The sequence below is a fragment of the Bubalus kerabau genome, chromosome 1 (assembly GCF_029407905.1).
Source record: "Bubalus kerabau isolate K-KA32 ecotype Philippines breed swamp buffalo chromosome 1, PCC_UOA_SB_1v2, whole genome shotgun sequence".
Lineage (NCBI taxonomy): Eukaryota > Metazoa > Chordata > Mammalia > Artiodactyla > Bovidae > Bubalus > Bubalus kerabau.
Window position 1 is genome coordinate 201,748,966 of NC_073624.1, and position 13,535 is coordinate 201,762,500.

Sequence of the window (13,535 nt, forward strand, 5' to 3'; positions counted from 1 at the left end):
TGCCAGAGCAGAGGAACCAGCTGGGGCTGGCTAAGGAGGAAGATTAGGGGATGTGTGGAACTGAGCCATCCATGGATATATAAGCCTAGAACAGGAGACCCTCAGGTGACGTATAGACTGTGAACTAGGTAAGTGCATATTGCTGTGGAGTACTGAGCTAATGGGGTTGATTTTGGCATTATATTAGTTGATACCATGTCCAACAACTTCAACTTCTTCCGTTAATAGAGGAGAAAACTGAACCCCAAAAGTGGAAGCAGATGAAGAGTAGTGTCAGGGCTGGAAGCTAGGCCCTGAAACAGAACCTTGAAGATCTGAGTATTTACTCCAGGCCACATGCACCGGCCACATGGACATTGGAAAGTCAATTCGTTTCTCTGAATCTCAATGTTCTGTTTGAAAATGAAGGTAAAAGGTATCTGAAATAAAAACTAGAAATTGTCTGTTTTAAATAAGGTATTTGATAAGAAGCTCAAGGTTAGTGCTTAATGAATGCCAAGTGCATTATGAAAACTATTTACATGATGCAACTTTATCTCATTTAATCTTTTAGATACCTGCCTATTAATAAGATAGGTGCGCACTCATTTGTTAAAAAAAAAACAGGTGATTATTGTGTGCTTACAGAGCCAGATTCTATGGACATTTAATGAACAAACAAATTCTGGCTAAGGGAACTTTAATAGCCTACCCAAGTAACTTAACCTCAAAAAACTTGGCATGTTTTTATTAATCAGTAGGGAGCCTGCTGATTGTAGCTCAGGAAAACTGTTAACTATTATAAAATAACTTTCTGCTACTGGTCACCCATAAACATGCTAAAAAGTTATTCAAATTAGAGTGTCTGCCTAGAGCTTTGATGTGAAAATTTTTATTAGAAACATCTTTGTTTTTACTATCCAAGGTGTCTTGATATAAATGCCATGCCACCTGCCATTAACAGTTACTCTTGTCTCTAATTACAACAACATTCCATCTGCTCTGGAAGATGACTACTCTTCTTCTCTCTGGGCACTCCCAAGGGCATAAGCTGCTTTTCAAATGTGCCACATGACCTGTATTTTGATTCAAATTACACCCAACATACCTTTAAAACTCAGTAATATGCATCTTTAGGTTCAACTTCTCAGCATAAGAAGGACTGACTCCGTGTTAAGGTATCCCATAACACTTCTCAAAATTGAACACATCAATATAAACTTGTGCAGATCTGGGGAACACTCATAAGAGAAAAACACATTTATTTGCACCAACAAATAATATTTGGGGAAAACATGAGGTCAGTGCCCTAAATCACTAGGAAAGCTTATCAGCTATAGAGAATCTTGCTCTGAGTGAGACTTATACCATGAAAAAAATTGAAATTTGTGTGAAAGCAAATAATTTCTCTGCTTCAAGAGTATTGAGTTAAAATTTCATTCCTGGCTTTCTAATTGCATTATCGTTGGGGTTATTCAATTACTAAGTTGCGACCACATGGACTGCAGCACACCAGGCTTCCCTGCCCCTCACTATCTCCCAGAGTTTGCTCAAACTTATATCCATTGAGTCAGTGATTCCATCTAACCATCTCATCCTATATCACCCCCTTTTCCTCTTGCCCTCAAATTTTCCCAGCATCAAGGTCTTTTCCAGTAAGTTGCCTCTTCACATCAGGTGGCCAAAGTATTGGAACTTCCACATCAGTGCCTCCAATGAATATTCAGGACTGATTTCCTTTAGGATGGACTGGTTGGATCTCCTTGTAGTCCAAGGGACTCTCAAGAGTCTTCTCCAACACCACAGCTCAAAAGCATCAATTCTTCATGGATAAGCCATCCTTATGGTCCAGGTCTCAAATCCATACTATAACTGCATTATGGTTATATATATGAGAAGCATGTTCTCTAAGATGAAATCTCATGTAATTTCTTAGGGTCTTCACAAATTTTAGTTAATCAAGATTAGAGTAAATCGATCAGATCATGAAAGGATTAAGATAATTTGCTTGTATTCCATCTCAAAATCTCTTTCCCAGTAAAATATATTTGATACAGATTCTTCTGTGCATGCTAAGTCACTTCAGTTGTGTTCAATTTTTTGCAATCCTATGGTCTGTAGCTCACCAGGCTCCTCTGTCCATGGGATTCTCCAGGCAAGAATACTGGAGTGGGCTGTCATTCCCTTCTCCAGGGGATCTTCCTGACCCAGGTATTGAACCCACATCTTGTATGTCTTCTGCATTGGCAGGCAGATTCTTTATCACTAACACCAACTGGGAAGCCCATAGATTCTACTAGCATGTCTTAAAATTTACAATATTCCAAAGATACTGGAGGATGATGCTGGAGGAAGGTAGTGGAACCCTACCAGCATCTGAGATGACTTCCCTCTGGGCAAGGTTTCATTCTGTTTATTTTCATCACAGTTACAAATTCAGGACACAAAGAAATGAAGGGGCAAGGAGTAAGGACTTCCTCTTCACCTTCTTATAAAGTTTTGTAGGTGTATGTGTTCTTGTTTTTGAATAAAAGCCCTTAAGTCATAATTTCTGAACAAAAATGGGTTGTAGACAAGAACTTTTCACACATTTCATATTCTTTTCCTTATTGAAATATTTAAAATGTGTACTGTGGAAAGAAGCATACATTTGGAGAGAAACTCTTTGATAATTTGCTTGTTCTGGTTAAATAGTTTAATAGTATATATTATGTATATATACTTATATAAATGTAACAGTATATATAATTATATATATAAAAGTAGGTTAGTAGTAGTATATGTGTGTATTTATATACTATATATATACATGTATATAAATAATATATATGGACAAGGCAGTATTCCAGTTCACAAAGGAAATTTGAACTTAAAAGGTCATTAACAGACAAAATACATTTTCTTACTGAAAATATTAATACACATTATGAAAGACAACTCGGGCTTTGCAGTAGTATCTGAGGCAGGACACAGATGGGCCCCAGGCTGAGCAGTTGGAGTTCATCCCCTGTGGACAAATACTCCAAAATAGCAGGAGTGAGAGAAGAGTTGAGCCCTGCGCAGATGAAAGACCACATATTCATCATTCTCCATGTCAAGAAGACCTTCCCAACTACATGTATGCAGAAAAGCTCCCTGGAGGTCAAAAAGGGAGAGGGCATTAGCTCATAGTAGTGATGTCAATCAACCCATAGGCCTCTTAGCTAGAATTCATCTTGGCTAAGAGATGCACACTCACAAATGGGAGGACCCTGAGAAAAACAAAATCCATCTGGTTCTGGACTCAGAACCAGGTAAAGCAAAATGACTGGCCAAAGAAACCCAGAAGATACACCCCACAAAAGTGATTCAAACCACAAGTGTGAAACTCTGAGTCTGCCTGTAAGTCTATCCACAGGTGCACACTTTCCTCCTAATAAAGGTTTTACTACTTTCTGTCTTGATGTGAAAATTCATTTCTACACAGCTGAAGGGCCAGACTCTTGCCCCTGGTCCCTAGGATTCACTGTTCTCACTGCCGCAGTCTGACTTCAGTCCCTGGCCAGGAACCAATACCCTGTTTCAAGGGGCTGCAGGCTGAGGCCACCCATTTGCATTTTGTAAACTCTAGGAAGTACTTTCTAATCCTCTGGCTTTATTTCAAACAACACAAAACATTCACTGTGCCAGATTAAGTCATAATTTATATTCACAAATAAAAAAGTGTTCCTGAAGAAATGTATTTTTCAGCATTATAGAAATAATTGAGAGATGAAACCATAAGATATTTCGAGTGTATAATGGGATGATTTGATAAAAATATTTGAAATGGAATTCTTTTATGGTTAGGAAAGTGTTTACTATGCTTAATCTCCACTCAAATCAACTTCCCTTTAATTTGAGGTTCAGTTCAGTTCAGTCACTCAGTCGTGTCCGAGTCTTTACAACCCCACGGACTGCAGCATGCCAGGCTTCCCTGTCCATCACCAACTCCTGGAGTTTACTCAAACTCATGTCCATTGAGTTGGTGATGCCATCCAATCATCTCATCCTCTGTTGTCCCCTTCTCCTCCTGCCTTCAATCTATCCCAGCATCAGGGTCTTTTCAAATGAGTCAGTTCTTTGCATCAGGTGGCCAAAGTACCGTTGTTTCAGCTTCAATATCAGTCCTTCCAATGAATAATCAGGACTGATTTTCTTTAGGATGGATTGGTTGGATCTCCTTCCAGTCCAAGGGACTCTCAAGAGTCTTCTCCAACACCACAGTTCAAAAGCATCAATTTTTTGGCACTGAATAAAAGCATATGCTTGACGTTTCATGTTCCTTAATATCAAAAAATATCTTCATGACCCAGATAATAACGATGGTGTAATCACTCACCTAGAGCCAGACATACTGGAATGTGAAGTCAAGTGGGCCTTAGGAAGCATCACTACGAACAAAACTAGTAGAGGTGATGTAATTCCAATTGAACTATTTCAAAACCTAAAAGATGATGCTGTGAAAGTGCTGCACTCAATATGCCAACAAATTTGGAAAACTCAGCAGTGGCCACAGGACTGGAAAAGGTCAGTTTTCATTCCAATCCCAAAGAAAGGCAATGCCACAGAATGCCCAAACTACCGCACAACTGCACTCATCTCACATGCTAGTAAAGCAACGCTCAAAATTCTCCAAGCCAGGCTTCAACAGCGCATGAACTGTGAACTTCCAGATGTTCAAGCTGGTTTTATAAAAGGCAGAGGAACCAGAGATCAAATTGCCAACATCCGTTGGATCATTGAAAAAGCAAGAGAGTTCCAGACAAACATCTATTTCTGCTTTATTGACTATGCCAAAGCCTTTTACTGTGTGGATCACCACAAACTGTGGAAAATTCTGAAAGAGATGAGAATACTAGACCACCTGACCTGCCTCCTGAGCAATTTATATGCAGGTCAGGAAGCAACAGTAAGAACTGGACACGGAACAACGGACTGGTTCCAAATCGGGAAGGCTGTATACTGTCACCCTGCTTATTTAACTTACATGCAGAGTACATCATGAGAAACACTGGGCTAGATGAAACACAAGCTAGAATCAAGGTTGCCAGGAGAAATATCAATAACCTCAGATATGCAGATGACACCACCCTTATGGCAGAAAGTGAAGAGGAACTAAAGGGCCTCTTGATGAAAGTGAAAGAGGAGAGTGAAAAAGTTGGCTTAAAGCTCAACATTCAGAAAACGAAGATCATGGCATCTGGTCCCATCACTTCATGGCAAATAGATGGGGGGAAACAGTGGAAAGAGTGTCAGACTTTATTTTTCTGGGCTCCAAAATCACTGCAGATGGTGATTGCAGCCATGAAATTAAAAGATGCTTACTCCTTGGAAGGAAAGTTATGACCAACCTTGATAGCATATTCAAAAGTAGGGACATTACTTTGCCAACAAAGGTCCATCTAGTCAAGGCTATGGTTTTTCCTGTGGTCATGTATGGATGTGAGAGTTGGACTGTGAAGAAAGCTGAGTACCGAAGAATTGATGCTTTTGAACTGTGGTGTTGGAGAAGACTCTTGAGAGTCCATTGGACTGCAAGGAGATCCAACTAGTCCATTCTAAAGGAGATCAGCCCCGAGTGTTCATTGGAAGGACTGATGTTGAAGCTGAAACTCCAGTACTTTGGCCACCTCATGAGAAGAGTTGACTCATTGGAAAAGACTCTGATGCTGGGAGGGGTTGGGGGCAGGAGGAGAAGGGAATGACAGAGGATGAGATGGCTGGATGGCATCAGTGACTCGATGGACGTGAGTTTGAGTGAACTTTGGGAGATGGTTCTGGACAGGGAGGCCTGGCCTACTGCGATTCATGGGGTCACAGATTTGGACACGACTGAGTGACTTAACTGAATAGCAATTAAAATTAAATCAATAAAATTTATATTTTAAATTGCATAGGCAATGTACATGCTTTTTATTTTTCTATGAAAAATAAAGGAAATTATCTTATTCAAAGCATACTGCAACAAAGAGCGAAATAAAAATGCTAGAAAATTCTCCCTTTTCATGCAGTGAAATAAATGAAATTTCTACCTGGAAAATGATGATCTCATTAGCATCACTGTCATAGATTAATGGCAGTTTTTTGTATGTACCCATTGATAAAAGACTCTTTCTGGCTTTTAATAAAGTACTGTTTGTTCCATAGAGGATTTTATAATCTCCCAATCTAATTCTTTTTAGAGTGGTTCAGTTGTTTTTTCCACTAGAGTAATTTCCATTCATTCTCCAAACAATAATAATCTAAAGTACACTCTAGGTAGCACTGTAGACTTAGATTATTAATGGACTTTTAACTGTCCAAGTTTTTTTTTTTTTTTTAAACATAGCAATTATCAAGGGTTAACTATTTTATTCCTTGACCAGAGAGAAACATTTATGTTATGAACACTTTTATTATACAAGAATGCAGTACCTCCCAATACCCTGTATAACTTAATGCTATTGGTTGAATATTTTTCCAAACCTTCAGTTCAACTGAAATTATCAGGATCAGCTATTCATCAAGTTTGAGATACTTATTTTTAAAAGCAGAAGCTATTCAGATTGTACAAGGTGGACAATGTCATTTGTTCTTCAGTTTAAAAATCAGTGAAAAAAAAGTATTTTTCATGTCTTTTTGCCTTCTTTATCTCTCTTTATCTGTTCAGAAGAAAAATTAGTATTCTCATTAGGCACTATGTACCTCAGGAAAAGTAGAATCCCTTGACAGATGTGCTGCTGCCGGATAAGGGGAGATGATGGACGAAAGTCACTTTACAGAAAGAATTTTCCAAAATAAGCCAGAGGAAGACATCCAGGATCTATTGGATGAGCTGCTGAGAAGATAAGGCCACAGCCCTGTGCCTTAAAGGAATGAGACCTGGGAACAGCAGGCAGTTGACAACCAGATTTAATGAATTTAATCACCTCCTACTTCAGGAACTCTGAATTCACTGAAAGGACAGTGAAATGGATTTATTCTATTAAACTTTAATTTAATAAAATGTCGGAGGCTTTTGCTGCTTACAGGGAGAAACTCTGTTTAAACATTCACGCATATCAGAGGTGACAATCAGTAGGACACTCATCAATCAGGAAGAACATTAGTAACTGCATGAATTCAGAATCCTTGAGGTGCCCTGAATTATACCAGGTACTAATCCTTCAGAGAGTGAATCATGGAGACTTGGGGATGTCTGATATAACCAAAACTAATACAGTTATGTAAAGTTTAAAAATAAAATAAAATTAAAAAAAAAAAAAGAGGTTAGTGAATATCTACCAGGTTCAGTGCTTCTTATCAGTGCCTTCTAAATGAATATAAGCCCCATACAGCTTTTGATTTTGTACATACTTATTCCTTTTAATAGATAATGTTCAGGTTCTTTTTGACTAATGTCTATTTCTTCCTATCCTCCTAACCCTGATGCATTTTTAAACAGGCGATAGTTCATCTCACTATCAAATTACAGCACTTGGATACTATACCCTTATGTTTTCCTCTCACTTCATATTTTGAGATTAACTTCCACAATGACACCATCGTCAAGGAATATAAAGTGATCCCCCTGTAGGTTGCATTTTCATCACTGATACCACTTTTTCTCACCATGGAGTTTGCAGATCACAACCATTCTCGCTCCTGCAAATGGTGATTATTAAACTCACAAGAAATGTTTAATCAACTTACTTCACAGGCCAAACATTAAATCTTATGTAGAAAGATATATCGGAGAAGGCAATGGCGACCCACTCCAGTACTCTTGCCTGGAAAATCACATGGACGGAGGAGCCTGGTGGGCTGCAGTCCGTGGGGTCGCTGAGTCAGACACAACTGAGTGACTTCACTTTCACTTTTCACTTTCATGCATTGGAGAAGGAAATGACAACCCACTCCAGTGTTCTTGCCTGGAGAGTCCCAGGGACGGGGGAGCCTGGTGGGCTGCCGTCTATGGGGTCGCGCAGAGTCGGACACGACTGAAGCGACTTAGCAGCAGCAGCAGCAGAAAGATATATAATAATCAAAAATCAATATAAACATCTACACTCCCATCATCTTTCCACACTCACCTTCATCTTACCTGGGGGAACATTTTACTTAGAATATTTTTCCTTTCATCTGCTTAATATGTTAATATAATTAATGAGGACAGTATGTGGGGACAGGGAAGAGAACCAGAATGTGAATACTCATATGTCATAATTCCTCTTACACACATACATCTTGAATATGATTATATAAACTGACTGAGATACTAAAACTTGAAGGGGCCTTGCATGCCACAGATGTTGAACGTGGATTTATGAGAAAAAAAAAAAGAAAGGAAAATAGTTCTGTCTAGGAAGAGCTCTCCATCCACTAATACCTCTGCCCTTCTCAAGCTATCATGGCTATGTCACACTGTGTAGTCAGCCACAGGTATGGCCAACTATCAGAACCAGAAAAGAAATATAAATGAACTAAATTCCTTCAGACTTGCAGAAGATTTTTGTGCACATTCTAGAAATGGTACTATTCTTTCCTCTTTTAACCTAGGATGATAGAGCGAGCACATAGCTAGAAGAAAAAAAGAGCTTTACTGAATTTAGTCAATAAATGCTTTTCAGTACCTACTATGGGCTGATGCTAAATCACTTGAAATCCCTTTGAGAAGTAGGTAAAGAACAATACACCAGGTACTGGTTAGCCATTAGAGATGCTAGACAGAAAAAGATGATTATAATACAGTATTGATAAGTACTAAGATGGGGATAAACAGTTAGGCTATTAGCTATCAGAGTAACACAGGAAGACAGCCCATGCAAGGAGAAGGGATAACTTTGGAAGTTTTCTGGAGTTACTGTTGCTGAGCTGAGTGACTACCAGTTAGTGCCTCAAAGGGAAGGTAGAAAGGATGCTCCAGTCAATGGAGGTTTGAACTTTTTAAAGGAAACAGGCTGTAAAGTTGTAAAGGGCAAAGGAGGATCTGAATCTGAACTCCCTGGTTTAGCACCTATTGGGCCTGGGCAGATGACTTTTTTCTAAGTATCTATCTACCCATTGGCAGCCTTAGAATGAGAGAGTGAAAAAGAGAAAAAAAAAAAAAAAAAAAAAAACAATGTTTAGCAGCACTTAGGTACTTACACTCAGGAACTCTATACATCTGGAGCAAAAAATATCCAAGTTAGGTAATGATTATTGAGGTAGAAAAGAAAGTTGAACATTAAAGGACTCTGCTAGGAATTACTAGTTGTCGCAGGTTGTAATTTACAGAAGCAGATACCAAGCCGAGTATGGGATACAAGATGTTCATAAGGGATCAAAACATATGAAAGAAATGGTGAAATAGGATAAAGCAGAGGAAGAAGTCAAACTGCAAGGCAAGCCCAGAAAGCCCTGGCCAGCCCAGCAGAGGATTTGTGAGTGAGCAGTGCCTTTCAGAGTTACATACATGGGCCAAAATGGCCATGTCTTTATCTCTTTGCCTCACTCAGTTACAAGTGGACTGTCCCAGGAAAGACATGACGTCAGACAAGGCAGCTCCCAGCTCCCATTTGCTGAGACATAAATTTTCTGCATTTGGGCAGCAAGTATTTCCTTGAAGGGGGATCTAGGAGGCACATCTCTGCATCTATTGCAACAGTGTTCCCTAAAAGCATGTCCTCCCCCTGTTCTGGGTGAAAGCAAGATGGCACTTCTCAGACCCTGACAGATGGGCTGTGCACCTGATTATTTGTGGATAATGAAGACCCTACTTGCAAGTCTTCTGTTTCTCTCCTGCACCAAGGAGACTGTATGTTCCATATGGCAGAACCAAAGGGCAGAGGAGCCACCCTCCACCTGCATTGAAGACCAACTACATGGACATGATTCCGAAGAGTTCAACCTTCAGATGTAATACAATGAGGAATTGTGTAATAAGCTCTTCAGGACGACGGTGACATAATTAGATCTGCCTTTAGAAAGATCAGTTTAGCTACAATATGCAAAATTTTGGAAAATCAATGAGGCAGACAACTCATTAACTACTACTGTTGGAGTGAGACAAACAGGATAACAAAAGATTTCCAGTCAAAGAAAGAAAGTAAAGCCAACTAGGGCTAACTATACTACTGATGACAGGTTGGATGAAGGTCAGAAAATGTAGTTTGTGAGGCTGGGGTCTCCTACTGTATTTCCCATAAGATCGGCTTGATAAAACAGTAAGAGCATTTAATGTTAACTAAATGCCTTTGTGCACTAGTCACTCTGCTACTCATTTTGCATGCATTGCCCCCTTAGCCATCACAGTCCTCCTATCTGCTTTGCTGGCAGAAACCCAGCTTTATGAAGGAGCTAATTTTTTTGTGAATCTTTAGGGGCCTTGCCTATCTCCAGGGCTAGATGTTAATCAGTCTATGCCAGTCACGATAATTTCATTTCCCTTATCATGTCTCAGAGAAACAAGACAAAGAGGAAAGTCTAGTGAGAGGCTTCTGGAATTGTTTTTCTCATAACTAACAAAAGGGAAATAAAATAGGGATTCACTTGTTCCTACCTTTGCCATTGCCATGTGATGTCTCTATGTTGGGAGCTATTTGTATTCTCTCTGGGCTGAAAGAGGGAAAGTCTAGAGACTCCCAGAGAGAGTAACCAGGAACCCTCACACCATGGAGCAAAGAAGGTAACCAACTCTGATACAGCCGACCTTGGGACTTCCAATTATGCAATACCGCACATTCACATTATTCTCTTTGTTTAAGCCACTTTTAGTTTATTCAGTGATTTCCACCTAAAGGATCCTAACTGATACACCTGTTTTAGTGTTAACAATGTTTGGTGGAGGTAGGAGAAGGAGCAAGGAATGACCCAAGTTCCCGAAACCTACCAGAAAGAATAGGAAATCCTTTCACAATTTTGGTAGTCACCCCAATGGAAGGACTAAAAGTTTAAATGCAAGTATTTGAGAAAACAATTTGCTTTTTTCACTCTCTTTTTTCCTGAGACTTGAGCTCAGGCTTTCACAACCTCATGTTTACTTCTCATATGTAAGACACCCTTTGTTTCATGGGATTTTAAAGTCACTTCATGCTCTGGCCCTTAAATATTTCTCTGGCTCCATTCACCACACTATGTGAAGAGTTGTCCTTAGCTCCAAATGTAACTGGTCAAGAACTGACTACAAAAATTAAGTCTTTCACTAGTGACTGGTGTGCAATTCTGTAACACCCAATAGTCATGCTCTGTAGATCACAGGACTGGGAATGGCAGTTTCTGTGGCTGCAGATTTTTGAAGGACTATGTTCTTTTGAACAGAAGACCCTGCAACCAGATTCTCATATTCTGTCTTTTGTTTCCACAGTCTCATCTGCTGTTCAGTCTCATCTGTTTTTCCATCAGGATAAAATTGTTTATTTGTTTTTTTCCTTCAATAAATACAACAAATAGTATAACCTTTAGAAAATTCATTCTTTTTATTTTCACTTTATAGGATATAAGGCAAGATATCCCTGAAGAATATATGGAACTGGGAAAATTATGTGTTCCAAACCAGAAAATAAATCAAAGAATATTAATCAAATCTTAACTTGAGCCCAATCTTATTTTGCTGATTTTCTTTTGGTTCTACATTAAGCACAAAGATATCAATGCATTCTTTTAGCATGATGTTATGTATCCCAAAATGAAATACTGCATTAATTATATATTAAATTCTTCTACTTGGGGTTTACATCCCATGCTTCTTAAAGACTTTCCTCAAACACTCCCTCTCCTGCATCAATAATTTCTCATTTCTTGGTGGAATATTACCACCAGCATACAACTAAGCACTAATATTGGGTTTTTAAAAACTAATCAAATAAAATCTCCCATGACCTTGATCTAAATTATCTTCCTACCACTGTTCCATTCCTTCTCAATTCATTGTAAATTTTTTTGATAAAGAGTCATGTCATAAGATCTTTCATATCCAATTCAATCAAGTTTTCATCCCTTCTATTCCAGAGGAAAAACCTTGTCAGGGTCACAAAAACAAATATCCGGTGGTTACAGTTCATTACTTAATCAGATCTTTCCACTGCTTTCTACATAGCTGGTCACCTTCCTTACTAAAACTTTCTCATCTCTTAACGTCTAGGACCCTATGTGCTTGTAACTGAGCATCTGAACTGTTAGCTGTTTCATCTCTTCTTTGCTGCTTCCTCTTCTCTTCAACTACTAAATGTCCTGGGCTCTCTAGGAACTTGATTACTATGACTTCCACATCTGTACCTCAATATCCAAATATGTCTTACAACTCCAGAATCATATATCCAACATCCACTGAATATTTGTCCACAGGCATTTTAAAAAGCATCTTAAGATTAACACAGTCAAGATAGAACTCTTGATTCTCCATAGAACTCAACTACCAAACTAGCTGTTTTCTCAGGTTAACTTTTTTGAATAAATAACTCCATCCAATTTAAGCCAAATTTTCAGGGATTTTTGTTATTGCTCATTACCCATCAGAATGCTCACTGTCAAATGTACACATATAAATTATCAAGATATCATGTACAATTTGCCTTCAGAATATATCCTAAATCTGTTTTGTTTTCCATTTCTATTATGTAAACCATCATTGTTCAGATTATTCACAGCACTCTAGCTAATCTCTCTACTTCCATTCTTCTTTCTACACAATAGCTTTTTGTTTTTGTTTTGTTTTTACTCATTAAATTTACTGAAATGTGATCTACATTCGATAAAAAAGCACCTATTTTAAGTTTACAATTTGGTGAGTTTGTCAAATGTATACACCCATATGTTCATCAACCCTATCAAGATACAGAATATTTCCATGATAATCCCCTGCCAGTCTTCCTTGTTTGCATTTTATCCACCCTCACCTCTGGCTTAGGCAATAACTGACATGCTACTACTATGGATAAGGTTTACCTATTCTGTAATAGTATACACTATAATATACTGCAATAGTATAGAGTGTGTTCTTTGTGACCTAGGTAGCTCAGCACATTTTTTGATATTTGTAAATGCTGTGTGCCTAGTAGTGTCAATTTATTGTTTGGATATAACACAACTATTTTAAGAAAACATCAAACAAAATTTTTGTGATCTTAAAGGATAAAACTACTAAATAGGCTATAATTAAAAACATCATCACATGAACTGCCCAAAATTAATGCAACTTAAGAGCCCAGGGAGATGATGCTAGGGAATATACCAAACAAACCATTCATTCTAAAAATCTCATAATCAAAAGGCTGTATACTTCTGAGCCCATTCTTCAATATGGAAGTACTAAGATAGAGTAATTAAACATAATTAATAGATAAATAGTGAATTTGAGGGGAAAGAGATTGTTTTTCAGGATAATCACTTATAAGTAACAAGCTAAAAATGGCATAAAATTCCTTGAAATTTCCTACATAACATTACAAAGTATCTGAGGGATCCACACTGGAGAAAATATGCCCTCCCAGTTAAGGAATGGAAAGTTAGTCATAGGGCATTTCCAACTCATGTAGTCACTATTACTGTAGTATTAAGTAGAAAGTCCCACTTTCCAAATGAAATTGCTCCTATTATCT

The 13,535-nt window shown here is 38.3% G+C and overlaps 1 protein-coding gene across 18 annotated transcripts in view; it reads right to left on the minus strand.

Annotated features, from left to right (window-relative positions):
• LOC129629692 (protein FAM170A-like) overlaps nt 1-13,535 on the minus strand; it is a 362,499-nt gene that overhangs the window by 315,972 nt on the left and 32,992 nt on the right. The window lies entirely within an intron of this gene.